Genomic DNA, 25,300 nt, shown 5'->3' on the forward strand with positions numbered 1-25,300 from the left:
CCCCCACCCCCCACCCCCGCCCCTGCATCCTCGCCAGCACTTATTGTTGTTTGACTTCATAATGGCTGCCTTTCTGACTGGAGTGAGATGTAGGCTCCCTATTCACCTCGCATATTATTTCTCTTGCTGAGAAAAAACTTTTTCAGTTTGAATTCGTCCCATTTGTTGATTCTTGGTTTTAACTCTTGTGCTATAGGAGTCTTATTAAGGAATTTGGGGCCTGCCCCCAGGAGATGAAGATGAGGACCAACTTTATCTTCTATTAGACGCAGAGTCTCTGGTCTGATTCCTCAGTCTGCCGTCTTGAAAGGTACCTAAACACGCTCCCCGAGGGAAGAAGCCCCTCATCCCTGGAGCCACCATCCCACCTGGGGTTTCTGACAGGAAGAAGCCCAGAGCCCCCACCTCTGCCAGCTGTCAGTAGTTTGGACACCTGGGATCTCCAGGTCCAGGGGTAGCTCCATTCCCACCATTGATAGCAGGCCCCCCAGCCTGGGCAGCCCAACCCACTCAGCCCTTGGTGCTGACAGACGTAGAAATCCCACCGTGGGGGCCCATGCCAGCACCCACACACATTCTGTCATGTATGACTAAAAAAAATAAGTAAAAATTTTAAAAAAAGGTGGCAGACTGGAGCTGTCTACTGCTGAGGCCCTGTGAGTACTGTTGGGCTTTGGGCCCTGGTGAGAGAGTAGGAAGTTCCTACTGGAGTCAGATGGAGGCCCCAGATGTGGGGGAAGGGGGACTGTGAAGTCATAATGGTGTTCATGAGGGTGGCCCCCAAGGGAGCCACTGGCTGCAGAGCCAAGCCTGCCAAGGTGCTGGGAGAGGGCCTGGGAGGAAGGGCCAAGGAACAGTTGGCAGGCTGTGGAAGAGGGGGACACAAAGTTTGGAGGTAGGAGGGTGTCTCTGGGAGGAGAGAGCAGCGCCCACCCACTTTGGGCGGGGAGGCAGTGCTGGGGTGGTAAGGCAAGGTCTGGCTGAGGCCCACTGATGCCAGAGGCTTGGCCCCTTCCCAGGTAGAGGGGCCCACACATGGGCTGGGGTTGGGGGGCATGGTATAGCTGTCCCAGATGGCCTGGGACTCACCCATCAGAAGGCAGTGGATGTGCTGCGGAGCTTTCTGTTTCTCCCAGTTCAGGTCCTCAGTGGTGACTGGACAGGCCAGTTCCAGAAGTGGTGGCAGCCTCAGAGGTCCCCCCTATTGATGTGACGGCAAAGGAAACTTTCATTTCTGTGGCCTACCCGTATTCCCCATGGATGAGCATTTCTTCCTTGGCAATGGCTGTCCCGCTCTGCCTACAGCCACCTTCTCACACTGGGCCTTCTTTGGCATCCATTTCCCTGCAAATGCCATGATCTTGTTATTTTTTAGTGCTGAGTAATATTTCATTGTGTATAAATGCCACATTTTTAATCCATTCATCTATTAAAGGGCATCTAGGTTGGTTCCACATTCTAGCTATTGTGAATTGTGCTGCTGTAAACATTGATGTGGCTGTGTCCCTGTAGTATGCTCTTCTTAGGTCTTTTGGGTATAATCCAAGAAGGAGAATAGCTGGGTCAAATGGTGGTTCCATTCCCAGCTTTCCAAGGAATCTCCATACTGCTTTCCAAATTGGCTGCACCAATTTGCAGTCCCACCAGCAATGTATGAGTGTACCTTCCCCCCCCCCACCCCCCACCCCCGCCCCTGCATCCTCGCCAGCACTTATTGTTGTTTGACTTCATAATGGCTGCCTTTCTGACTGGAGTGAGATGGTATCTTAGGGTGGTTTTGATTTGCATTTCTCTGACTGCTAGAGATGGTGAGCATTTTTTCATGTATTTGTTAATTGATCGTATGTCCTCTTCTGAGAAGTTTCTGTCCAAGTCCTTGGCCCATTTGTTGATTGGGTTATCTGCTTTTTTGTTGTTTAACTTTTTGAGTTCTTTGTACACTCTAGAGATTAGAGCTCTATCTGATGTTTGAGGGGTAAAAATTGGTTCCCAGGATGTAGGCTCCCTATTCACCTCGCATATTATTTCTCTTGCTGAGAAAAAACTTTTTCAGTTTGAATTCGTCCCATTTGTTGATTCTTGGTTTTAACTCTTGTGCTATAGGAGTCTTATTAAGGAATTTGGGGCCTGCCCCCAGGAGATGAAGATGAGGACCAACTTTATCTTCTATTAGACGCAGAGTCTCTGGTCTGATTCCTCAGTCTGCCGTCTTGAAAGGTACCTAAACACGCTCCCCGAGGGAAGAAGCCCCTCATCCCTGGAGCCACCATCCCACCTGGGGTTTCTGACAGGAAGAAGCCCAGAGCCCCCACCTCTGCCAGCTGTCAGTAGTTTGGACACCTGGGATCTCCAGGTCCAGGGGTAGCTCCATTCCCACCATTGATAGCAGGCCCCCCAGCCTGGGCAGCCCAACCCACTCAGCCCTTGGTGCTGACAGACGTAGAAATCCCACCGTGGGGGCCCGTGCCAGCACCCACACACATTCTGTCATGTATGACTAAAAAAAAATAAGTAAAAATTTTAAAAAAAGGTGGCAGACTGGAGCTGTCTACTGCTGAGGCCCTGTGAGTACTGTTGGGCTTTGGGCCCTGGTGAGAGAGTAGGAAGTTCCTACTGGAGTCAGATGGAGGCCCCAGATGTGGGGGAAGGGGGACTGTGAAGTCATAATGGTGTTCATGAGGGTGGCCCCCAAGGGAGCCACTGGCTGCAGAGCCAAGCCTGCCAAGGTGCTGGGAGAGGGCCTGGGAGGAAGGGCCAAGGAACAGTTGGCAGGCTGTGGAAGAGGGGGACACAAAGTTTGGAGGTAGGAGGGTGTCTCTGGGAGGAGAGAGCAGCGCCCACCCACTTTGGGCGGGGAGGCAGTGCTGGGGTGGTAAGGCAAGGTCTGGCTGAGGCCCACTGATGCCAGAGGCTTGGCCCCTTCCCAGGTAGAGGGGCCCACACATGGGCTGGGGTTGGGGGGCATGGTATAGCTGTCCCAGATGGCCTGGGACTCACCCATCAGAAGGCAGTGGATGTGCTGCGGAGCTTTCTGTTTCTCCCAGTTCAGGTCCTCAGTGGTGACTGGACAGGCCAGTTCCAGAAGTGGTGGCAGCCTCAGAGGTCCCCCCTATTGATGTGACGGCAAAGGAAACTTTCATTTCTGTGGCCTACCCGTATTCCCCATGGATGAGCATTTCTTCCTTGGCAATGGCTGTCCCGCTCTGCCTACAGCCACCTTCTCACACTGGGCCTTCTTTGGCATCCATTTCCCTGCAAATGCCATGATCTTGTTATTTTTTAGTGCTGAGTAATATTTCATTGTGTATAAATGCCACATTTTTAATCCATTCATCTATTAAAGGGCATCTAGGTTGGTTCCACATTCTAGCTATTGTGAATTGTGCTGCTGTAAACATTGATGTGGCTGTGTCCCTGTAGTATGCTCTTCTTAGGTCTTTTGGGTATAATCCAAGAAGGAGAATAGCTGGGTCAAATGGTGGTTCCATTCCCAGCTTTCCAAGGAATCTCCATACTGCTTTCCAAATTGGCTGCACCAATTTGCAGTCCCACCAGCAATGTATGAGTATACCTTCCCCCCCCCCCACCCCCCACCCCCGCCCCTGCATCCTCGCCAGCACTTATTGTTGTTTGACTTCATAATGGCTGCCTTTCTGACTGGAGTGAGATGGTATCTTAGGGTGGTTTTGATTTGCATTTCTCTGATTGCTAGAGATGGTGAGCATTTTTTCATGTATTTGTTAATTGATCCTATGTCCTCTTCTGAGAAGTTTCTGTCCAAGTCCTTGGCCCATTTGTTGATTGGGTTATCTGCTTTTTTGTTGTTTAACTTTTTGAGTTCTTTGTACACTCTAGAGATTAGAGCTCTATCTGATGTTTGAGGGGTAAAAATTGGTTCCCAGGATATAGGCTCCCTATTCACCTCGCATATTATTTCTCTTGCTGAGAAAAAACTTTTTCAGTTTGAATTCGTCCCATTTGTTGATTCTTGGTTTTAACTCTTGTGCTATAGGAGTCTTATTAAGGAATTTGGGGCCTGCCCCCACGAGATGAAGATGAGGACCAACTTTATCTTCTATTAGACGCAGAGTCTCTGGTCTGATTCCTCAGTCTGCCGTCTTGAAAGGTACCTAAACACGCTCCCCGAGGGAAGAAGCCCCTCATCCCTGGAGCCACCATCCCACCTGGGGTTTCTGACAGGAAGAAGCCCAGAGCCCCCACCTCTGCCAGCTGTCAGTAGTTTGGACACCTGGGATCTCCAGGTCCAGGGGTAGCTCCATTCCCACCATTGATAGCAGGCCCCCCAGCCTGGGCAGCCCAACCCACTCAGCCCTTGGTGCTGACCGACGTAGAAATCCCACCGTGGGGGCCCGTGCCAGCACCCACACACATTCTGTCATGTATGACTAAAAAAAATAAGTAAAAATTTTAAAAAAAGGTGGCAGACTGGAGCTGTCTACTGCTGAGGCCCTGTGAGTACTGTTGGGCTTTGGGCCCTGGTGAGAGAGTAGGAAGTTCCTACTGGAGTCAGATGGAGGCCCCAGATGTGGGGGAAGGGGGACTGTGAAGTCATAATGGTGTTCATGAGGGTGGCCCCCAAGGGAGCCACTGGCTGCAGAGCCAAGCCTGCCAAGGTGCTGGGAGAGGGCCTGGGAGGAAGGGCCAAGGAACAGTTGGCAGGCTGTGGAAGAGGGGGACACAAAGTTTGGAGGTAGGAGGGTGTCTCTGGGAGGAGAGAGCAGCGCCCACCCACTTTGGGCGGGGAGGCAGTGCTGGGGTGGTAAGGCAAGGTCTGTCTGAGGCCCACTGATGCCAGAGGCTTGGCCCCTTCCCAGGTAGAGGGGCCCACACATGGGCTGGGGTTGGGGGGCATGGTATAGCTGTCCCAGATGGCCTGGGACTCACCCATCAGAAGGCAGTGGATGTGCTGCGGAGCTTTCTGTTTCTCCCAGTTCAGGTCCTCAGTGGTGACTGGACAGGCCAGTTCCAGAAGTGGTGGCAGCCTCAGAGGTCCCCCCTATTGATGTGACGGCAAAGGAAACTTTCATTTCTGTGGCCTACCCGTATTCCCCATGGATGAGCATTTCTTCCTTGGCAATGGCTGTCCCGCTCTGCCTACAGCCACCTTCTCACACTGGGCCTTCTTTGGCATCCATTTCCCTGCAAATGCCATGATCTTGTTATTTTTTAGTGCTGAGTAATATTTCATTGTGTATAAATGCCACATTTTTAATCCATTCATCTATTAAAGGGCATCTAGGTTGGTTCCACATTCTAGCTATTGTGAATTGTGCTGCTGTAAACATTGATGTGGCTGTGTCCCTGTAGTATGCTCTTCTTAGGTCTTTTGGGTATAATCCAAGAAGGAGAATAGCTGGGTCAAATGGTGGTTCCATTCCCAGCTTTCCAAGGAATCTCCATACTGCTTTCCAAATTGGCTGCACCAATTTGCAGTCCCACCAGCAATGTATGAGTGTACCTTCCCCCCCCCCACCCCCCACCCCCGCCCCTGCATCCTCGCCAGCACTTATTGTTGTTTGACTTCATAATGGCTGCCTTTCTGACTGGAGTGAGATGGTATCTTAGGGTGGTTTTGATTTGCATTTCTCTGACTGCTAGAGATGGTGAGCATTTTTTCATGTATTTGTTAATTGATCCTATGTCCTCTTCTGAGAAGTTTCTGTCCAAGTCCTTGGCCCATTTGTTGATTGGGTTATCTGCTTTTTTGTTGTTTAACTTTTTGAGTTCTTTGTACACTCTAGAGATTAGAGCTCTATCTGATGTTTGAGGGGTAAAAATTGGTTCCCAGGATGTAGGCTCCCTATTCACCTCGCATATTATTTCTCTTGCTGAGAAAAAACTTTTTCAGTTTGAATTCGTCCCATTTGTTGATTCTTGGTTTTAACTCTTGTGCTATAGGAGTCTTATTAAGGAATTTGGGGCCTGCCCCCAGGAGATGAAGATGAGGACCAACTTTATCTTCTATTAGACGCAGAGTCTCTGGTCTGATTCCTCAGTCTGCCGTCTTGAAAGGTACCTAAACACGCTCCCCGAGGGAAGAAGCCCCTCATCCCTGGAGCCACCATCCCACCTGGGGTTTCTGACAGGAAGAAGCCCAGAGCCCCCACCTCTGCCAGCTGTCAGTAGTTTGGACACCTGGGATCTCCAGGTCCAGGGGTAGCTCCATTCCCACCATTGATAGCAGGCCCCCCAGCCTGGGCAGCCCAACCCACTCAGCCCTTGGTGCTGACAGACGTAGAAATCCCACCGTGGGGGCCCGTGCCAGCACCCACACACATTCTGTCATGTATGACTAAAAAAAAATAAGTAAAAATTTTAAAAAAAGGTGGCAGACTGGAGCTGTCTACTGCTGAGGCCCTGTGAGTACTGTTGGGCTTTGGGCCCTGGTGAGAGAGTAGGAAGTTCCTACTGGAGTCAGATGGAGGCCCCAGATGTGGGGGAAGGGGGACTGTGAAGTCATAATGGTGTTCATGAGGGTGGCCCCCAAGGGAGCCACTGGCTGCAGAGCCAAGCCTGCCAAGGTGCTGGGAGAGGGCCTGGGAGGAAGGGCCAAGGAACAGTTGGCAGGCTGTGGAAGAGGGGGACACAAAGTTTGGAGGTAGGAGGGTGTCTCTGGGAGGAGAGAGCAGCGCCCACCCACTTTGGGCGGGGAGGCAGTGCTGGGGTGGTAAGGCAAGGTCTGGCTGAGGCCCACTGATGCCAGAGGCTTGGCCCCTTCCCAGGTAGAGGGGCCCACACATGGGCTGGGGTTGGGGGGCATGGTATAGCTGTCCCAGATGGCCTGGGACTCACCCATCAGAAGGCAGTGGATGTGCTGCGGAGCTTTCTGTTTCTCCCAGTTCAGGTCCTCAGTGGTGACTGGACAGGCCAGTTCCAGAAGTGGTGGCAGCCTCAGAGGTCCCCCCTATTGATGTGACGGCAAAGGAAACTTTCATTTCTGTGGCCTACCCGTATTCCCCATGGATGAGCATTTCTTCCTTGGCAATGGCTGTCCTGCTCTGCCTACAGCCACCTTCTCACACTGGGCCTTCTTTGGCATCCATTTCCCTGCAAATGCCATGATCTTGTTATTTTTTAGTGCTGAGTAATATTTCATTGTGTATAAATGCCACATTTTTAATCCATTCATCTATTAAAGGGCATCTAGGTTGGTTCCACATTCTAGCTATTGTGAATTGTGCTGCTGTAAACATTGATGTGGCTGTGTCCCTGTAGTATGCTCTTCTTAGGTCTTTTGGGTATAATCCAAGAAGGAGAATAGCTGGGTCAAATGGTGGTTCCATTCCCAGCTTTCCAAGGAATCTCCATACTGCTTTCCAAATTGGCTGCACCAATTTGCAGTCCCACCAGCAATGTATGAGTGTACCTTCCCCCCCCCCCCCCCCCCCCACCCCCGCCCCTGCATCCTCGCCAGCACTTATTGTTGTTTGACTTCATAATGGCTGCCTTTCTGACTGGAGTGAGATGGTATCTTAGGGTGGTTTTGATTTGCATTTCTCTGACTGCTAGAGATGGTGAGCATTTTTTCATGTATTTGTTAATTGATCGTATGTCCTCTTCTGAGAAGTTTCTGTCCAAGTCCTTGGCCCATTTGTTGATTGGGTTATCTGCTTTTTTGTTGTTTAACTTTTTGAGTTCTTTGTACACTCTAGAGATTAGAGCTCTATCTGATGTTTGAGGGGTAAAAATTGGTTCCCAGGATGTAGGCTCCCTATTCACCTCGCATATTATTTCTCTTGCTGAGAAAAAACTTTTTCAGTTTGAATTCGTCCCATTTGTTGATTCTTGGTTTTAACTCTTGTGCTATAGGAGTCTTATTAAGGAATTTGGGGCCTGCCCCCAGGAGATGAAGATGAGGACCAACTTTATCTTCTATTAGACGCAGAGTCTCTGGTCTGATTCCTCAGTCTGCCGTCTTGAAAGGTACCTAAACACGCTCCCCGAGGGAAGAAGCCCCTCATCCCTGGAGCCACCATCCCACCTGGGGTTTCTGACAGGAAGAAGCCCAGAGCCCCCACCTCTGCCAGCTGTCAGTAGTTTGGACACCTGGGATCTCCAGGTCCAGGGGTAGCTCCATTCCCACCATTGATAGCAGGCCCCCCAGCCTGGGCAGCCCAACCCACTCAGCCCTTGGTGCTGACCGACGTAGAAATCCCACCGTGGGGGCCCGTGCCAGCACCCACACACATTCTGTCATGTATGACTAAAAAAAATAAGTAAAAATTTTAAAAAAAGGTGGCAGACTGGAGCTGTCTACTGCTGAGGCCCTGTGAGTACTGTTGGGCTTTGGGCCCTGGTGAGAGAGTAGGAAGTTCCTACTGGAGTCAGATGGAGGCCCCAGATGTGGGGGAAGGGGGACTGTGAAGTCATAATGGTGTTCATGAGGGTGGCCCCCAAGGGAGCCACTGGCTGCAGAGCCAAGCCTGCCAAGGTGCTGGGAGAGGGCCTGGGAGGAAGGGCCAAGGAACAGTTGGCAGGCTGTGGAAGAGGGGGACACAAAGTTTGGAGGTAGGAGGGTGTCTCTGGGAGGAGAGAGCAGCGCCCACCCACTTTGGGCGGGGAGGCAGTGCTGGGGTGGTAAGGCAAGGTCTGGCTGAGGCCCACTGATGCCAGAGGCTTGGCCCCTTCCCAGGTAGAGGGGCCCACACATGGGCTGGGGTTGGGGGGCATGGTATAGCTGTCCCAGATGGCCTGGGACTCACCCATCAGAAGGCAGTGGATGTGCTGCGGAGCTTTCTGTTTCTCCCAGTTCAGGTCCTCAGTGGTGACTGGACAGGCCAGTTCCAGAAGTGGTGGCAGCCTCAGAGGTCCCCCCTATTGATGTGACGGCAAAGGAAACTTTCATTTCTGTGGCCTACCCGTATTCCCCATGGATGAGCATTTCTTCCTTGGCAATGGCTGTCCCGCTCTGCCTACAGCCACCTTCTCACACTGGGCCTTCTTTGGCATCCATTTCCCTGCAAATGCCATGATCTTGTTATTTTTTAGTGCTGAGTAATATTTCATTGTGTATAATTGCCACATTTTTAATCCATTCATCTATTAAAGGGCATCTAGGTTGGTTCCACATTCTAGCTATTGTGAATTGTGCTGCTGTAAACATTGATGTGGCTGTGTCCCTGTAGTATGCTCTTCTTAGGTCTTTTGGGTATAATCCAAGAAGGAGAATAGCTGGGTCAAATGGTGGTTCCATTCCCAGCTTTCCAAGGAATCTCCATACTGCTTTCCAAATTGGCTGCACCAATTTGCAGTCCCACCAGCAATGTATGAGTGTACCTTCCCCCCCCCACCCCCCACCCCCGCCCCTGCATCCTCGCCAGCACTTATTGTTGTTTGACTTCATAATGGCTGCCTTTCTGACTGGAGTGAGATGGTATCTTAGGGTGGTTTTGATTTGCATTTCTCTGACTGCTAGAGATGGTGAGCATTTTTTCATGTATTTGTTAATTGATCCTATGTCCTCTTCTGAGAAGTTTCTGTCCAAGTCCTTGGCCCATTTGTTGATTGGGTTATCTGCTTTTTTGTTGTTTAACTTTTTGAGTTCTTTGTACACTCTAGAGATTAGAGCTCTATCTGATGTTTGAGGGGTAAAAATTGGTTCCCAGGATGTAGGCTCCCTATTCACCTCGCATATTATTTCTCTTGCTGAGAAAAAACTTTTTCAGTTTGAATTCGTCCCATTTGTTGATTCTTGGTTTTAACTCTTGTGCTATAGGAGTCTTATTAAGGAATTTGGGGCCTGCCCCCAGGAGATGAAGATGAGGACCAACTTTATCTTCTATTAGACGCAGAGTCTCTGGTCTGATTCCTCAGTCTGCCGTCTTGAAAGGTACCTAAACACGCTCCCCGAGGGAAGAAGCCCCTCATCCCTGGAGCCACCATCCCACCTGGGGTTTCTGACAGGAAGAAGCCCAGAGCCCCCACCTCTGCCAGCTGTCAGTAGTTTGGACACCTGGGATCTCCAGGTCCAGGGGTAGCTCCATTCCCACCATTGATAGCAGGCCCCCCAGCCTGGGCAGCCCAACCCACTCAGCCCTTGGTGCTGACCGACGTAGAAATCCCACCGTGGGGGCCCGTGCCAGCACCCACACACATTCTGTCATGTATGACTAAAAAAAATAAGTAAAAATTTTAAAAAAAGGTGGCAGACTGGAGCTGTCTACTGCTGAGGCCCTGTGAGTACTGTTGGGCTTTGGGCCCTGGTGAGAGAGTAGGAAGTTCCTACTGGAGTCAGATGGAGGCCCCAGATGTGGGGGAAGGGGGACTGTGAAGTCATAATGGTGTTCATGAGGGTGGCCCCCAAGGGAGCCACTGGCTGCAGAGCCAAGCCTGCCAAGGTGCTGGGAGAGGGCCTGGGAGGAAGGGCCAAGGAACAGTTGGCAGGCTGTGGAAGAGGGGGACACAAAGTTTGGAGGTAGGAGGGTGTCTCTGGGAGGAGAGAGCAGCGCCCACCCACTTTGGGCGGGGAGGCAGTGCTGGGGTGGTAAGGCAAGGTCTGGCTGAGGCCCACTGATGCCAGAGGCTTGGCCCCTTCCCAGGTAGAGGGGCCCACACATGGGCTGGGGTTGGGGGGCATGGTATAGCTGTCCCAGATGGCCTGGGACTCACCCATCAGAAGGCAGTGGATGTGCTGCGGAGCTTTCTGTTTCTCCCAGTTCAGGTCCTCAGTGGTGACTGGACAGGCCAGTTCCAGAAGTGGTGGCAGCCTCAGAGGTCCCCCCTATTGATGTGACGGCAAAGGAAACTTTCATTTCTGTGGCCTACCCGTATTCCCCATGGATGAGCATTTCTTCCTTGGCAATGGCTGTCCCGCTCTGCCTACAGCCACCTTCTCACACTGGGCCTTCTTTGGCATCCATTTCCCTGCAAATGCCATGATCTTGTTATTTTTTAGTGCTGAGTAATATTTCATTGTGTATAAATGCCACATTTTTAATCCATTCATCTATTAAAGGGCATCTAGGTTGGTTCCACATTCTAGCTATTGTGAATTGTGCTGCTGTAAACATTGATGTGGCTGTGTCCCTGTAGTATGCTCTTCTTAGGTCTTTTGGGTATAATCCAAGAAGGAGAATAGCTGGGTCAAATGGTGGTTCCATTCCCAGCTTTCCAAGGAATCTCCATACTGCTTTCCAAATTGGCTGCACCAATTTGCAGTCCCACCAGCAATGTATGAGTGTACCTTCCCCCCCCCCACCCCCCACCCCCGCCCCTGCATCCTCGCCAGCACTTATTGTTGTTTGACTTCATAATGGCTGCCTTTCTGACTGGAGTGAGATGGTATCTTAGGGTGGTTTTGATTTGCATTTCTCTGACTGCTAGAGATGGTGAGCATTTTTTCATGTATTTGTTAATTGATCCTATGTCCTCTTCTGAGAAGTTTCTGTCCAAGTCCTTGGCCCATTTGTTGATTGGGTTATCTGCTTTTTTGTTGTTTAACTTTTTGAGTTCTTTGTACACTCTAGAGATTAGAGCTCTATCTGATGTTTGAGGGGTAAAAATTGGTTCCCAGGATGTAGGCTCCCTATTCACCTCGCATATTATTTCTCTTGCTGAGAAAAAACTTTTTCAGTTTGAATTCGTCCCATTTGTTGATTCTTGGTTTTAACTCTTGTGCTATAGGAGTCTTATTAAGGAATTTGGGGCCTGCCCCCAGGAGATGAAGATGAGGACCAACTTTATCTTCTATTAGACGCAGAGTCTCTGGTCTGATTCCTCAGTCTGCCGTCTTGAAAGGTACCTAAACACGCTCCCCGAGGGAAGAAGCCCCTCATCCCTGGAGCCACCATCCCACCTGGGGTTTCTGACAGGAAGAAGCCCAGAGCCCCCACCTCTGCCAGCTGTCAGTAGTTTGGACACCTGGGATCTCCAGGTCCAGGGGTAGCTCCATTCCCACCATTGATAGCAGGCCCCCCAGCCTGGGCAGCCCAACCCACTCAGCCCTTGGTGCTGACAGACGTAGAAATCCCACCGTGGGGGCCCGTGCCAGCACCCACACACATTCTGTCATGTATGACTAAAAAAAATAAGTAAAAATTTTAAAAAAAGGTGGCAGACTGGAGCTGTCTACTGCTGAGGCCCTGTGAGTACTGTTGGGCTTTGGGCCCTGGTGAGAGAGTAGGAAGTTCCTACTGGAGTCAGATGGAGGCCCCAGATGTGGGGGAAGGGGGACTGTGAAGTCATAATGGTGTTCATGAGGGTGGCCCCCAAGGGAGCCACTGGCTGCAGAGCCAAGCCTGCCAAGGTGCTGGGAGAGGGCCTGGGAGGAAGGGCCAAGGAACAGTTGGCAGGCTGTGGAAGAGGGGGACACAAAGTTTGGAGGTAGGAGGGTGTCTCTGGGAGGAGAGAGCAGCGCCCACCCACTTTGGGCGGGGAGGCAGTGCTGGGGTGGTAAGGCAAGGTCTGGCTGAGGCCCACTGATGCCAGAGGCTTGGCCCCTTCCCAGGTAGAGGGGCCCACACATGGGCTGGGGTTGGGGGGCATGGTATAGCTGTCCCAGATGGCCTGGGACTCACCCATCAGAAGGCAGTGGATGTGCTGCGGAGCTTTCTGTTTCTCCCAGTTCAGGTCCTCAGTGGTGACTGGACAGGCCAGTTCCAGAAGTGGTGGCAGCCTCAGAGGTCCCCCCTATTGATGTGACGGCAAAGGAAACTTTCATTTCTGTGGCCTACCCGTATTCCCCATGGATGAGCATTTCTTCCTTGGCAATGGCTGTCCCGCTCTGCCTACAGCCACCTTCTCACACTGGGCCTTCTTTGGCATCCATTTCCCTGCAAATGCCATGATCTTGTTATTTTTTAGTGCTGAGTAATATTTCATTGTGTATAAATGCCACATTTTTAATCCATTCATCTATTAAAGGGCATCTAGGTTGGTTCCACATTCTAGCTATTGTGAATTGTGCTGCTGTAAACATTGATGTGGCTGTGTCCCTGTAGTATGCTCTTCTTAGGTCTTTTGGGTATAATCCAAGAAGGAGAATAGCTGGGTCAAATGGTGGTTCCATTCCCAGCTTTCCAAGGAATCTCCATACTGCTTTCCAAATTGGCTGCACCAATTTGCAGTCCCACCAGCAATGTATGAGTGTACCTTCCCCCCCCCCACCCCCCACCCCCGCCCCTGCATCCTCGCCAGCACTTATTGTTGTTTGACTTCATAATGGCTGCCTTTCTGACTGGAGTGAGATGGTATCTTAGGGTGGTTTTGATTTGCATTTCTCTGACTGCTAGAGATGGTGAGCATTTTTTCATGTATTTGTTAATTGATCCTATGTCCTCTTCTGAGAAGTTTCTGTCCAAGTCCTTGGCCCATTTGTTGATTGGGTTATCTGCTTTTTTGTTGTTTAACTTTTTGAGTTCTTTGTACACTCTAGAGATTAGAGCTCTATCTGATGTTTGAGGGGTAAAAATTGGTTCCCAGGATGTAGGCTCCCTATTCACCTCGCATATTATTTCTCTTGCTGAGAAAAAACTTTTTCAGTTTGAATTCGTCCCATTTGTTGATTCTTGGTTTTAACTCTTGTGCTATAGGAGTCTTATTAAGGAATTTGGGGCCTGCCCCCACGAGATGAAGATGAGGACCAACTTTATCTTCTATTAGACGCAGAGTCTCTGGTCTGATTCCTCAGTCTGCCGTCTTGAAAGGTACCTAAACACGCTCCCCGAGGGAAGAAGCCCCTCATCCCTGGAGCCACCATCCCACCTGGGGTTTCTGACAGGAAGAAGCCCAGAGCCCCCACCTCTGCCAGATGTCAGTAGTTTGGACACCTGGGATCTCCAGGTCCAGGGGTAGCTCCATTCCCACCATTGATAGCAGGCCCCCCAGCCTGGGCAGCCCAACCCACTCAGCCCTTGGTGCTGACAGACGTAGAAATCCCACCGTGGGGGCCCGTGCCAGCACCCACACACATTCTGTCATGTATGACTAAAAAAAAATAAGTAAAAATTTTAAAAAAAGGTGGCAGACTGGAGCTGTCTACTGCTGAGGCCCTGTGAGTACTGTTGGGCTTTGGGCCCTGGTGAGAGAGTAGGAAGTTCCTACTGGAGTCAGATGGAGGCCCCAGATGTGGGGGAAGGGGGACTGTGAAGTCATAATGGTGTTCATGAGGGTGGCCCCCAAGGGAGCCACTGGCTGCAGAGCCAAGCCTGCCAAGGTGCTGGGAGAGGGCCTGGGAGGAAGGGCCAAGGAACAGTTGGCAGGCTGTGGAAGAGGGGGACACAAAGTTTGGAGGTAGGAGGGTGTCTCTGGGAGGAGAGAGCAGCGCCCACCCACTTTGGGCGGGGAGGCAGTGCTGGGGTGGTAAGGCAAGGTCTGGCTGAGGCCCACTGATGCCAGAGGCTTGGCCCCTTCCCAGGTAGAGGGGCCCACACATGGGCTGGGGTTGGGGGGCATGGTATAGCTGTCCCAGATGGCCTGGGACTCACCCATCAGAAGGCAGTGGATGTGCTGCGGAGCTTTCTGTTTCTCCCAGTTCAGGTCCTCAGTGGTGACTGGACAGGCCAGTTCCAGAAGTGGTGGCAGCCTCAGAGGTCCCCCCTATTGATGTGACGGCAAAGGAAACTTTCATTTCTGTGGCCTACCCGTATTCCCCATGGATGAGCATTTCTTCCTTGGCAATGGCTGTCCCGCTCTGCCTACAGCCACCTTCTCACACTGGGCCTTCTTTGGCATCCATTTCCCTGCAAATGCCATGATCTTGTTATTTTTTAGTGCTGAGTAATATTTCATTGTGTATAAATGCCACATTTTTAATCCATTCATCTATTAAAGGGCATCTAGGTTGGTTCCACATTCTAGCTATTGTGAATTGTGCTGCTGTAAACATTGATGTGGCTGTGTCCCTGTAGTATGCTCTTCTTAGGTCTTTTGGGTATAATCCAAGAAGGAGAATAGCTGGGTCAAATGGTGGTTCCATTCCCAGCTTTCCAAGGAATCTCCATACTGCTTTCCAAATTGGCTGCACCAATTTGCAGTCCCACCAGCAATGTATGAGTGTACCTTCCCCCCCCCCCCACCCCCCACCCCCGCCCCTGCATCCTTGCCAGCACTTATTGTTGTTTGACTTCATAATGGCTGCCTTTCTGACTGGAGTGAGATGGTATCTTAGGGTGGTTTTGATTTGCATTTCTCTGACTGCTAGAGATGGTGAGCATTTTTTCATGTATTTGTTAATTGATCGTATGTCCTCTTCTGAGAAGTTTCTGTCCAAGTCCTTGGCCCATTTGTTGATTGGGTTATCTGCTTTTTTGTTGTTTAACTTTTTGAGTTCTTTGTACACTCTAGAGATTAGAGCTCTATCTGATGTTTGAGGGGTAAAAATTGGTTCCCAGGATGTAGGCTCCCTATTCACCTCGCATATTATTTCTCTTGCTGAGAAAAAACTTTTTCAGTTTGAATTCGTCCCATTTGTTGATTCTTGGTTTTAACTCTTGTGCTATAGGAGTCTTATTAAGGAATTTGGGGCCTGCCCCCAGGAGATGAAGATGAGGACCAACTTTATCTTCTATTAGACGCAGAGTCTCTGGTCTGATTCCTCAGTCTGCCGTCTTGAAAGGTACCTAAACACGCTCCCCGAGGGAAGAAGCCCCTCATCCCTGGAGCCACCATCCCACCTGGGGTTTCTGACAGGAAGAAGCCCAGAGCCCCCACCTCTGCCAGCTGTCAGTAGTTTGGACACCTGGGATCTCCAGGTCCAGGGGTAGCTCCATTCCCACCATTGATAGCAGGCCCCCCAGCCTGGGCAGCCCAACCCACTCAGCCCTTGGTGCTGACAGACGTAGAAATCCCACCGTGGGGGCCCGTGCCAGCACCCACACACATTCTGTCATGTATGACTAAAAAAAAATAAGTAAAAATTTTAAAAAAAGGTGGCAGACTGGAGCTGTCTACTGCTGAGGCCCTGTGAGTACTGTTGGGCTTTGGGCCCTGGTGAGAGAGTAGGAAGTTCCTACTGGAGTCAGATGGAGGCCCCAGATGTGGGGGAAGGGGGACTGTGAAGTCATAATGGTGTTCATGAGGGTGGCCCCCAAGGGAGCCACTGGCTGCAGAGCCAAGCCTGCCAAGGTGCTGGGAGAGGGCCTGGGAGGAAGGGCCAAGGAACAGTTGGCAGGCTGTGGAAGAGGGGGACACAAAGTTTGGAGGTAGGAGGGTGTCTCTGGGAGGAGAGAGCAGCGCCCACCCACTTTGGGCGGGGAGGCAGTGCTGGGGTGGTAAGGCAAGGTCTGGCTGAGGCCCACTGATGCCAGAGGCTTGGCCCCTTCCCAGGTAGAGGGGCCCACACATGGGCTGGGGTTGGGGGGCATGGTATAGCTGTCCCAGATGGCCTGGGACTCACCCATCAGAAGGCAGTGGATGTGCTGCGGAGCTTTCTGTTTCTCCCAGTTCAGGTCCTCAGTGGTGACTGGACAGGCCAGTTCCAGAAGTGGTGGCAGCCTCAGAGGTCCCCCCTATTGATGTGACGGCAAAGGAAACTTTCATTTCTGTGGCCTACCCGTATTCCCCATGGATGAGCATTTCTTCCTTGGCAATGGCTGTCCCGCTCTGCCTACAGCCACCTTCTCACACTGGGCCTTCTTTGGCATCCATTTCCCTGCAAATGCCATGATCTTGTTATTTTTTAGTGCTGAGTAATATTTCATTGTGTATAAATGCCACATTTTTAATCCATTCATCTATTAAAGGGCATCTAGGTTGGTTCCACATTCTAGCTATTGTGAATTGTGCTGCTGTAAACATTGATGTGGCTGTGTCCCTGTAGTATGCTCTTCTTAGGTCTTTTGGGTATAATCCAAGAAGGAGAATAGCTGGGTCAAATGGTGGTTCCATTCCCAGCTTTCCAAGGAATCTCCATACTGCTTTCCAAATTGGCTGCACCAATTTGCAGTCCCACCAGCAATGTATGAGTGTACCTTCCCCCCCCCCCACCCCCCACCCCCGCCCCTGCATCCTCGCCAGCACTTATTGTTGTTTGACTTCATAATGGCTGCCTTTCTGACTGGAGTGAGATGGTATCTTAGGGTGGTTTTGATTTGCATTTCTCTGACTGCTAGAGATGGTGAGCATTTTTTCATGTATTTGTTAATTGATCCTATGTCCTCTTCTGAGAAGTTTCTGTCCAAGTCCTTGGCCCATTTGTTGATTGGGTTATCTGCTTTTTTGTTGTTTAACTTTTTGAGTTCTTTGTACACTCTAGAGATTAGAGCTCTATCTGATGTTTGAGGGGTAAAAATTGGTTCCCAGGATGTAGGCTCCCTATTCACCTCGCATATTATTTCTCTTGCTGAGAAAAAACTTTTTCAGTTTGAATTCGTCCCATTTGTTGATTCTTGGTTTTAACTCTTGTGCTATAGGAGTCTTATTAAGGAATTTGGGGCCTGCCCCCAGGAGATGAAGATGAGGACCAACTTTATCTTCTATTAGACGCAGAGTCTCTGGTCTGATTCCTCAGTCTGCCGTCTTGAAAGGTACCTAAACACGCTCCCCGAGGGAAGAAGCCCCTCATCCCTGGAGCCACCATCCCACCTGGGGTTTCTGACAGGAAGAAGCCCAGAGCCCCCACCTCTGCCAGCTGTCAGTAGTTTGGACACCTGGGATCTCCAGGTCCAGGGGTAGCTCCATTCCCACCATTGATAGCAGGCCCCCCAGCCTGGGCAGCCCAACCCACTCAGCCCTTGGTGCTGACAGACGTAGAAATCCCACCGTGGGGGCCCGTGCCAGCACCCACACACATTCTGTCATGTATGACTAAAAAAAATAAGTAAAAATTTTAAAAAAAGGTGGCAGACTGGAGCTGTCTACTGCTGAGGCCCTGTGAGTACTGTTGGGCTTTGGGCCCTGGTGAGAGAGTAGGAAGTTCCTACTGGAGTCAGATGGAGGCCCCAGATGTGGGGGAAGGGGGACTGTGAAGTCATAATGGTGTTCATGAGGGTGGCCCCCAAGGGAGCCACTGGCTGCAGAGCCAAGCCTGCCAAGGTGCTGGGAGAGGGCCTGGGAGGAAGGGCCAAGGAACAGTTGGCAGGCTGTGGAAGAGGGGGACACAAAGTTTGGAGGTAGGAGGGTGTCTCTGGGAGGAGAGAGCAGCGCCCACCCACTTTGGGCGGGGAGGCAGTGCTGGGGTGGTAAGGCAAGGTCTGGCTGAGGCCCACTGATGCCAGAGGCTTGGCCCCTTCCCAGGTAGAGGGGCCCACACATGGGCTGGGGTTGGGGGGCATGGTATAGCTGTCCCAGATGGCCTGGGACTCACCCATCAGAAGGCAGTGGATGTGCTGCGGAGCTTTCTGTTTCTCCCAGTTCAGGTCCTCAGTGGTGACTGGACAGGCCAGTTCCAGAAGTGGTGGCAGCCTCAGAGGTCCCCCCTATTGATGTGACGGCAAAGGAAACTTTCATTTCTGTGGCCTACCCGTATTCCCCATGGATGAGCATTTCTTCCTTGGCAATGGCTGTCCCGCTCTGCCTACAGCCACCTTCTCACACTGGGCCTTCTTTGGCATCCATTTCCCTGCAAATGCCATGATCTTGTTATTTTTTAGTGCTGAGTAATATTTCATTGTGTATAAATGCCACATTTTTAATCCATTCATCTATTAAAGGGCATCTAGGTTGGTTCCACATTCTAGCTATTGTGAATTGTGCTGCTGTAAACATTGATGTGGCTGTGTCCCTGTAGTATGCTCTTCTTAGGTCTTTTGGGTATAATCCAAGAAGGAGAATAGCTGGGTCAAATGGTGGTTCCATTCCCAGCTTTCCAAGGAATCTCCATACTGCTTTCCAAATTGGCTGCACCAATTTGCAGTCCCACCAGCAATGTATGAGTGTACCTTCCCCCCCCCCCACCCCCCACCCCCGCCCCTGCATCCTCGCCAGCACTTATTGTTGTTTGACTTCATAATGGCTGCCTTTCTGACTGGAGTGAGATGGTATCTTAGGGTGGTTTTGATTTGCATTTCTCTGACTGCTAGAGATGGTGAGCATTTTTTCATGTATTTGTTAATTGATCCTATGTCCTCTTCTGAGAAGTTTCTGTCCAAGTCCTTGGCCCATTTGTTGATTGGGTTATCTGCTTTTTTGTTGTTTAACTTTTTGAGTTCTTTGTACACTCTAGAGATTAGAGCTCTATCTGATGTTTGAGGGGTAAAAATTGGTTCCCAGGATGTAGGCTCCCTATTCACCTCGCATATTATTTCTCTTGCTGAGAAAAAACTTTTTCAGTTTGAATTCGTCCCATTTGTTGATTCTTGGTTTTAACTCTTGTGCTATAGGAGTCTTATTAAGGAATTTGGGGCCTGCCCCCAGGAGATGAAGATGAGGACCAACTTTATCTTCTATTAGACGCAGAGTCTCTGGTCTGATTCCTCAGTCTGCCGTCTTGAAAGGTACCTAAACACGCTCCCCGAGGGAAGAAGCCCCTCATCCCTGGAGCCACCATCCCACCTGGGGTTTCTGACAGGAAGAAGCCCAGAGCCCCCACCTCTGCCAGCTGTCAGTAGTTTGGACACCTGGGATCTCCAGGTCCAGGGGTAGCTCCATTCCCACCATTGATAGCAGGCCCCCCAGCCTGGGCAGCCCAACCCACTCAGCCCTTGGTGCTGACAGACGTAGAAATCCCACCGTGGGGGCCCGTGCCAGCACCCACACACATTCTGTCATGTATGACTAAAAAAAAATAAGTAAAAATTTTAAAAAAAGGTGGCAGACTGGAGCTGTCTACTGCTGAGGCCCTGTGAGTACTGTTGGGCTTTGGGCCCTGGTGAGAGAGTAGGAAGTTCCTACTGGAGTCAGATGGAGGCCCCAGATGTGGGGGAAGGGGGACTGTGAAGTCATAATGGTGTTCATGAGGGTGGCCCCCAAGGGAGCCACTGGCTGCAGAGCCAAGCCTGCCAAGGTGCTGGGAGAGGGCCTGGGAGGAAGGGCCAAGGAACAGTTGGCAGGCTGTGGAAGAGGGGGACACAAAGTTTGGAGGTAGGAGGGTGTCTCTGGGAGGAGAGAGCAGCGCCCACCCACTTTGGGCGGGGAGGCAGTGCTGGGGTGGTAAGGCAAGGTCTGGCTGAGGCCCACTGATGCCAGAGGCTTGGCCCCTTCCCAGGTAGAGGGGCCCACACATGGGCTGGGGTTGGGGGGCATGGTATAGCTGTCCCAGATGGCCTGGGACTCACCCATCAGAAGGCAGTGGATGTGCTGCGGAGCTTTCTGTTTCTCCCAGTTCAGGTCCTCAGTGGTGACTGGACAGGCCAGTTCCAGAAGTGGTGGCAGCCTCAGAGGTCCCCCCTATTGATGTGACGGCAAAGGAAACTTTCATTTCTGTGGCCTACCCGTATTCCCCATGGATGAGCATTTCTTCCTTGGCAATGGCTGTCCCGCTCTGCCTACAGCCACCTTCTCACACTGGGCCTTCTTTGGCATCCATTTCCCTGCAAATGCCATGATCTTGTTATTTTTTAGTGCTGAGTAATATTTCATTGTGTATAAATGCCACATTTTTAATCCATTCATCTATTAAAGGGCATCTAGGTTGGTTCCACATTCTAGCTATTGTGAATTGTGCTGCTGTAAACATTGATGTGGCTGTGTCCCTGTAGTATGCTCTTCTTAGGTCTTTTGGGTATAATCCAAGAAGGAGAATAGCTGGGTCAAATGGTGGTTCCATTCCCAGCTTTCCAAGGAATCTCCATACTGCTTTCCAAATTGGCTGCACCAATTTGCAGTCCCACCAGCAATGTATGAGTGTACCTTTCCCCCCCCCCCCACCCCCCACCCCCGCCCCTGCATCCTCGCCAGCACTTATTGTTGTTTGACTTCATAATGGCTGCCTTTCTGACTGGAGTGAGATGGTATCTTAGGGTGGTTTTGATTTGCATTTCTCTGACTGCTAGAGATGGTGAGCATTTTTTCATGTATTTGTTAATTGATCGTATGTCCTCTTCTGAGAAGTTTCTGTCCAAGTCCTTGGCCCATTTGTTGATTGGGTTATCTGCTTTTTTGTTGTTTAACTTTTTGAGTTCTTTGTACACTCTAGAGATTAGAGCTCTATCTGATGTTTGAGGGGTAAAAATTGGTTCCCAGGATGTAGGCTCCCTATTCACCTCGCATATTATTTCTCTTGCTGAGAAAAAACTTTTTCAGTTTGAATTCGTCCCATTTGTTGATTCTTGGTTTTAACTCTTGTGCTATAGGAGTCTTATTAAGGAATTTGGGGCCTGCCCCCAGGAGATGAAGATGAGGACCAACTTTATCTTCTATTAGACGCAGAGTCTCTGGTCTGATTCCTCAGTCTGCCGTCTTGAAAGGTACCTAAACACGCTCCCCGAGGGAAGAAGCCCCTCATCCCTGGAGCCACCATCCCACCTGGGGTTTCTGACAGGAAGAAGCCCAGAGCCCCCACCTCTGCCAGCTGTCAGTAGTTTGGACACCTGGGATCTCCAGGTCCAGGGGTAGCTCCATTCCCACCATTGATAGCAGGCCCCCCAGCCTGGGCAGCCCAACCCACTCAGCCCTTGGTGCTGACAGACGTAGAAATCCCACCGTGGGGGCCCGTGCCAGCACCCACACACATTCTGTCATGTATGACTAAAAAAAAATAAGTAAAAATTTTAAAAAAAGGTGGCAGACTGGAGCTGTCTACTGCTGAGGCCCTGTGAGTACTGTTGGGCTTTGGGCCCTGGTGAGAGAGTAGGAAGTTCCTACTGGAGTCAGATGGAGGCCCCAGATGTGGGGGAAGGGGGACTGTGAAGTCATAATGGTGTTCATGAGGGTGGCCCCCAAGGGAGCCACTGGCTGCAGAGCCAAGCCTGCCAAGGTGCTGGGAGAGGGCCTGGGAGGAAGGGCCAAGGAACAGTTGGCAGGCTGTGGAAGAGGGGGACACAAAGTTTGGAGGTAGGAGGGTGTCTCTGGGAGGAGAGAGCAGCGCCCACCCACTTTGGGCGGGGAGGCAGTGCTGGGGTGGTAAGGCAAGGTCTGGCTGAGGCCCACTGATGCCAGAGGCTTGGCCCCTTCCCAGGTAGAGGGGCCCACACATGGGCTGGGGTTGGGGGGCATGGTATAGCTGTCCCAGATGGCCTGGGACTCACCCATCAGAAGGCAGTGGATGTGCTGCGGAGCTTTCTGTTTCTCCCAGTTCAGGTCCTCAGTGGTGACTGGACAGGCCAGTTCCAGAAGTGGTGGCAGCCTCAGAGGTCCCCCCTATTGATGTGACGGCAAAGGAAACTTTCATTTCTGTGGCCTACCCGTATTCCCCATGGATGAGCATTTCTTCCTTGGCAATGGCTGTCCCGCTCTGCCTACAGCCACCTTCTCACACTGGGCCTTCTTTGGCATCCATTTCCCTGCAAATGCCATGATCTTGTTATTTTTTAGTGCTGAGTAATATTTCATTGTGTATAAATGCCACATTTTTAATCCATTCATCTATTAAAGGGCATCTAGGTTGGTTCCACATTCTAGCTATTGTGAATTGTGCTGCTGTAAACATTGATGTGGCTGTGTCCCTGTAGTATGCTCTTCTTAGGTCTTTTGGGTATAATCCAAGAAGGAGAATAGCTGGGTCAAATGGTGGTTCCATTCCCAGCTTTCCAAGGAATCTCCATACTGCTTTCCAAATTGGCTGCACCAATTTGCAGTCCCACCAGCAATGTATGAGTGTACCTTCCCCCCCCCCCACCCCCCACCCCCGCCCCTGCATCCTCGCCAGCACTTATTGTTGTTTGACTTCATAATGGCTGCCTTTCTGACTGGAGTGAGATGGTATCTTAGGGTGGTTTTGATTTGCATTTCTCTGACTGCTAGAGATGGTGAGCATTTTTTCATGTATTTGTTAATTGATCCTATGTCCTCTTCTGAGAAGTTTCTGTCCAAGTCCTTGGCCCATTTGTTGATTGGGTTATCTGCTTTTTTGTTGTTTAACTTTTTGAGTTCTTTGTACACTCTAGAGATTAGAGCTCTATCTGATGTTTGAGGGGTAAAAATTGGTTCCCAGGATGTAGGCTCCCTATTCACCTCGCATATTATTTCTCTTGCTGAGAAAAAACTTTTTCAGTTTGAATTCGTCCCATTTGTTGATTCTTGGTTTTAACTCTTGTGCTATAGGAGTCTTATTAAGGAATTTGGGGCCTGCCCCCAGGAGATGAAGATGAGGACCAACTTTATCTTCTATTAGACGCAGAGTCTCTGGTCTGATTCCTCAGTCTGCCGTCTTGAAAGGTACCTAAACACGCTCCCCGAGGGAAGAAGCCCCTCATCCCTGGAGCCACCATCCCACCTGGGGTTTCTGACAGGAAGAAGCCCAGAGCCCCCACCTCTGCCAGCTGTCAGTAGTTTGGACACCTGGGATCTCCAGGTCCAGGGGTAGCTCCATTCCCACCATTGATAGCAGGCCCCCCAGCCTGGGCAGCCCAACCCACTCAGCCCTTGGTGCTGACAGACGTAGAAATCCCACCGTGGGGGCCCGTGCCAGCACCCACACACATTCTGTCATGTATGACTAAAAAAAAATAAGTAAAAATTTTAAAAAAAGGTGGCAGACTGGAGCTGTCTACTGCTGAGGCCCTGTGAGTACTGTTGGGCTTTGGGCCCTGGTGAGAGAGTAGGAAGTTCCTACTGGAGTCAGATGGAGGCCCCAGATGTGGGGGAAGGGGGACTGTGAAGTCATAATGGTGTTCATGAGGGTGGCCCCCAAGGGAGCCACTGGCTGCAGAGCCAAGCCTGCCAAGGTGCTGGGAGAGGGCCTGGGAGGAAGGGCCAAGGAACAGTTGGCAGGCTGTGGAAGAGGGGGACACAAAGTTTGGAGGTAGGAGGGTGTCTCTGGGAGGAGAGAGCAGCGCCCACCCACTTTGGGCGGGGAGGCAGTGCTGGGGTGGTAAGGCAAGGTCTGGCTGAGGCCCACTGATGCCAGAGGCTTGGCCCCTTCCCAGGTAGAGGGGCCCACACATGGGCTGGGGTTGGGGGGCATGGTATAGCTGTCCCAGATGGCCTGGGACTCACCCATCAGAAGGCAGTGGATGTGCTGCGGAGCTTTCTGTTTCTCCCAGTTCAGGTCCTCAGTGGTGACTGGACAGGCCAGTTCCAGAAGTGGTGGCAGCCTCAGAGGTCCCCCCTATTGATGTGACGGCAAAGGAAACTTTCATTTCTGTGGCCTACCCGTATTCCCCATGGATGAGCATTTCTTCCTTGGCAATGGCTGTCCCGCTCTGCCTACAGCCACCTTCTCACACTGGGCCTTCTTTGGCATCCATTTCCCTGCAAATGCCATGATCTTGTTATTTTTTAGTGCTGAGTAATATTTCATTGTGTATAAATGCCACATTTTTAATCCATTCATCTATTAAAGGGCATCTAGGTTGGTTCCACATTCTAGCTATTGTGAATTGTGCTGCTGTAAACATTGATGTGGCTGTGTCCCTGTAGTATGCTCTTCTTAGGTCTTTTGGGTATAATCCAAGAAGGAGAATAGCTGGGTCAAATGGTGGTTCCATTCCCAGCTTTCCAAGGAATCTCCATACTGCTTTCCAAATTGGCTGCACCAATTTGCAGTCCCACCAGCAATGTATGAGTGTACCTTCCCCCCCCCCCACCCCCCACCCCCGCCCCTGCATCCTCGCCAGCACTTATTGTTGTTTGACTTCATAATGGCTGCCTTTCTGACTGGAGTGAGATGGTATCTTAGGGTGGTTTTGATTTGCATTTCTCTGACTGCTAGAGATGGTGAGCATTTTTTCATGTATTTGTTAATTGATCGTATGTCCTCTTCTGAGAAGTTTCTGTCCAAGTCCTTGGCCCATTTGTTGATTGGGTTATCTGCTTTTTTGTTGTTTAACTTTTTGAGTTCTTTGTACACTCTAGAGATTAGAGCTCTATCTGATGTTTGAGGGGTAAAAATTGGTTCCCAGGATGTAGGCTCCCTATTCACCTCGCATATTATTTCTCTTGCTGAGAAAAAACTTTTTCAGTTTGAATTCGTCCCATTTGTTGATTCTTGGTTTTAACTCTTGTGCTATAGGAGTCTTATTAAGGAATTTGGGGCCTGCCCCCACGAGATGAAGATGAGGACCAACTTTATCTTCTATTAGACGCAGAGTCTCTGGTCTGATTCCTCAGTCTGCCGTCTTGAAAGGTACCTAAACACGCTCCCCGAGGGAAGAAGCCCCTCATCCCTGGAGCCACCATCCCACCTGGGGTTTCTGACAGGAAGAAGCCCAGAGCCCCCACCTCTGCCAGCTGTCAGTAGTTTGGACACCTGGGATCTCCAGGTCCAGGGGTAGCTCCATTCCCACCATTGATAGCAGGCCCCCCA

The 25,300-nt window shown here is 50.8% G+C and overlaps 1 long non-coding RNA gene across 1 annotated transcript; it reads left to right on the forward strand.

The window, feature by feature from the left end:
* The first annotated feature begins 206 nt into the window (after nt 1-206).
* On the forward strand, nt 207-25,115 carry LOC139701756 (uncharacterized). Its single transcript, XR_011704269.1, has 14 exons — nt 207-310; nt 2,104-2,217; nt 4,013-4,126; nt 5,920-6,033; nt 7,831-7,944; nt 9,737-9,850; nt 11,644-11,757; nt 13,551-13,664; nt 15,461-15,574; nt 17,370-17,483; nt 19,278-19,391; nt 21,189-21,302; nt 23,098-23,211; nt 25,007-25,115. It is a non-coding gene; the product is annotated as an uncharacterized lncRNA (long non-coding RNA).
* Nucleotides 25,116-25,300: the final 185 nt, after the last annotated feature.

The sequence above is a fragment of the Marmota flaviventris genome, chromosome 14 (genome assembly GCF_047511675.1).
Source record: "Marmota flaviventris isolate mMarFla1 chromosome 14, mMarFla1.hap1, whole genome shotgun sequence".
Classification (NCBI taxonomy): Eukaryota; Metazoa; Chordata; class Mammalia; order Rodentia; family Sciuridae; genus Marmota; species Marmota flaviventris.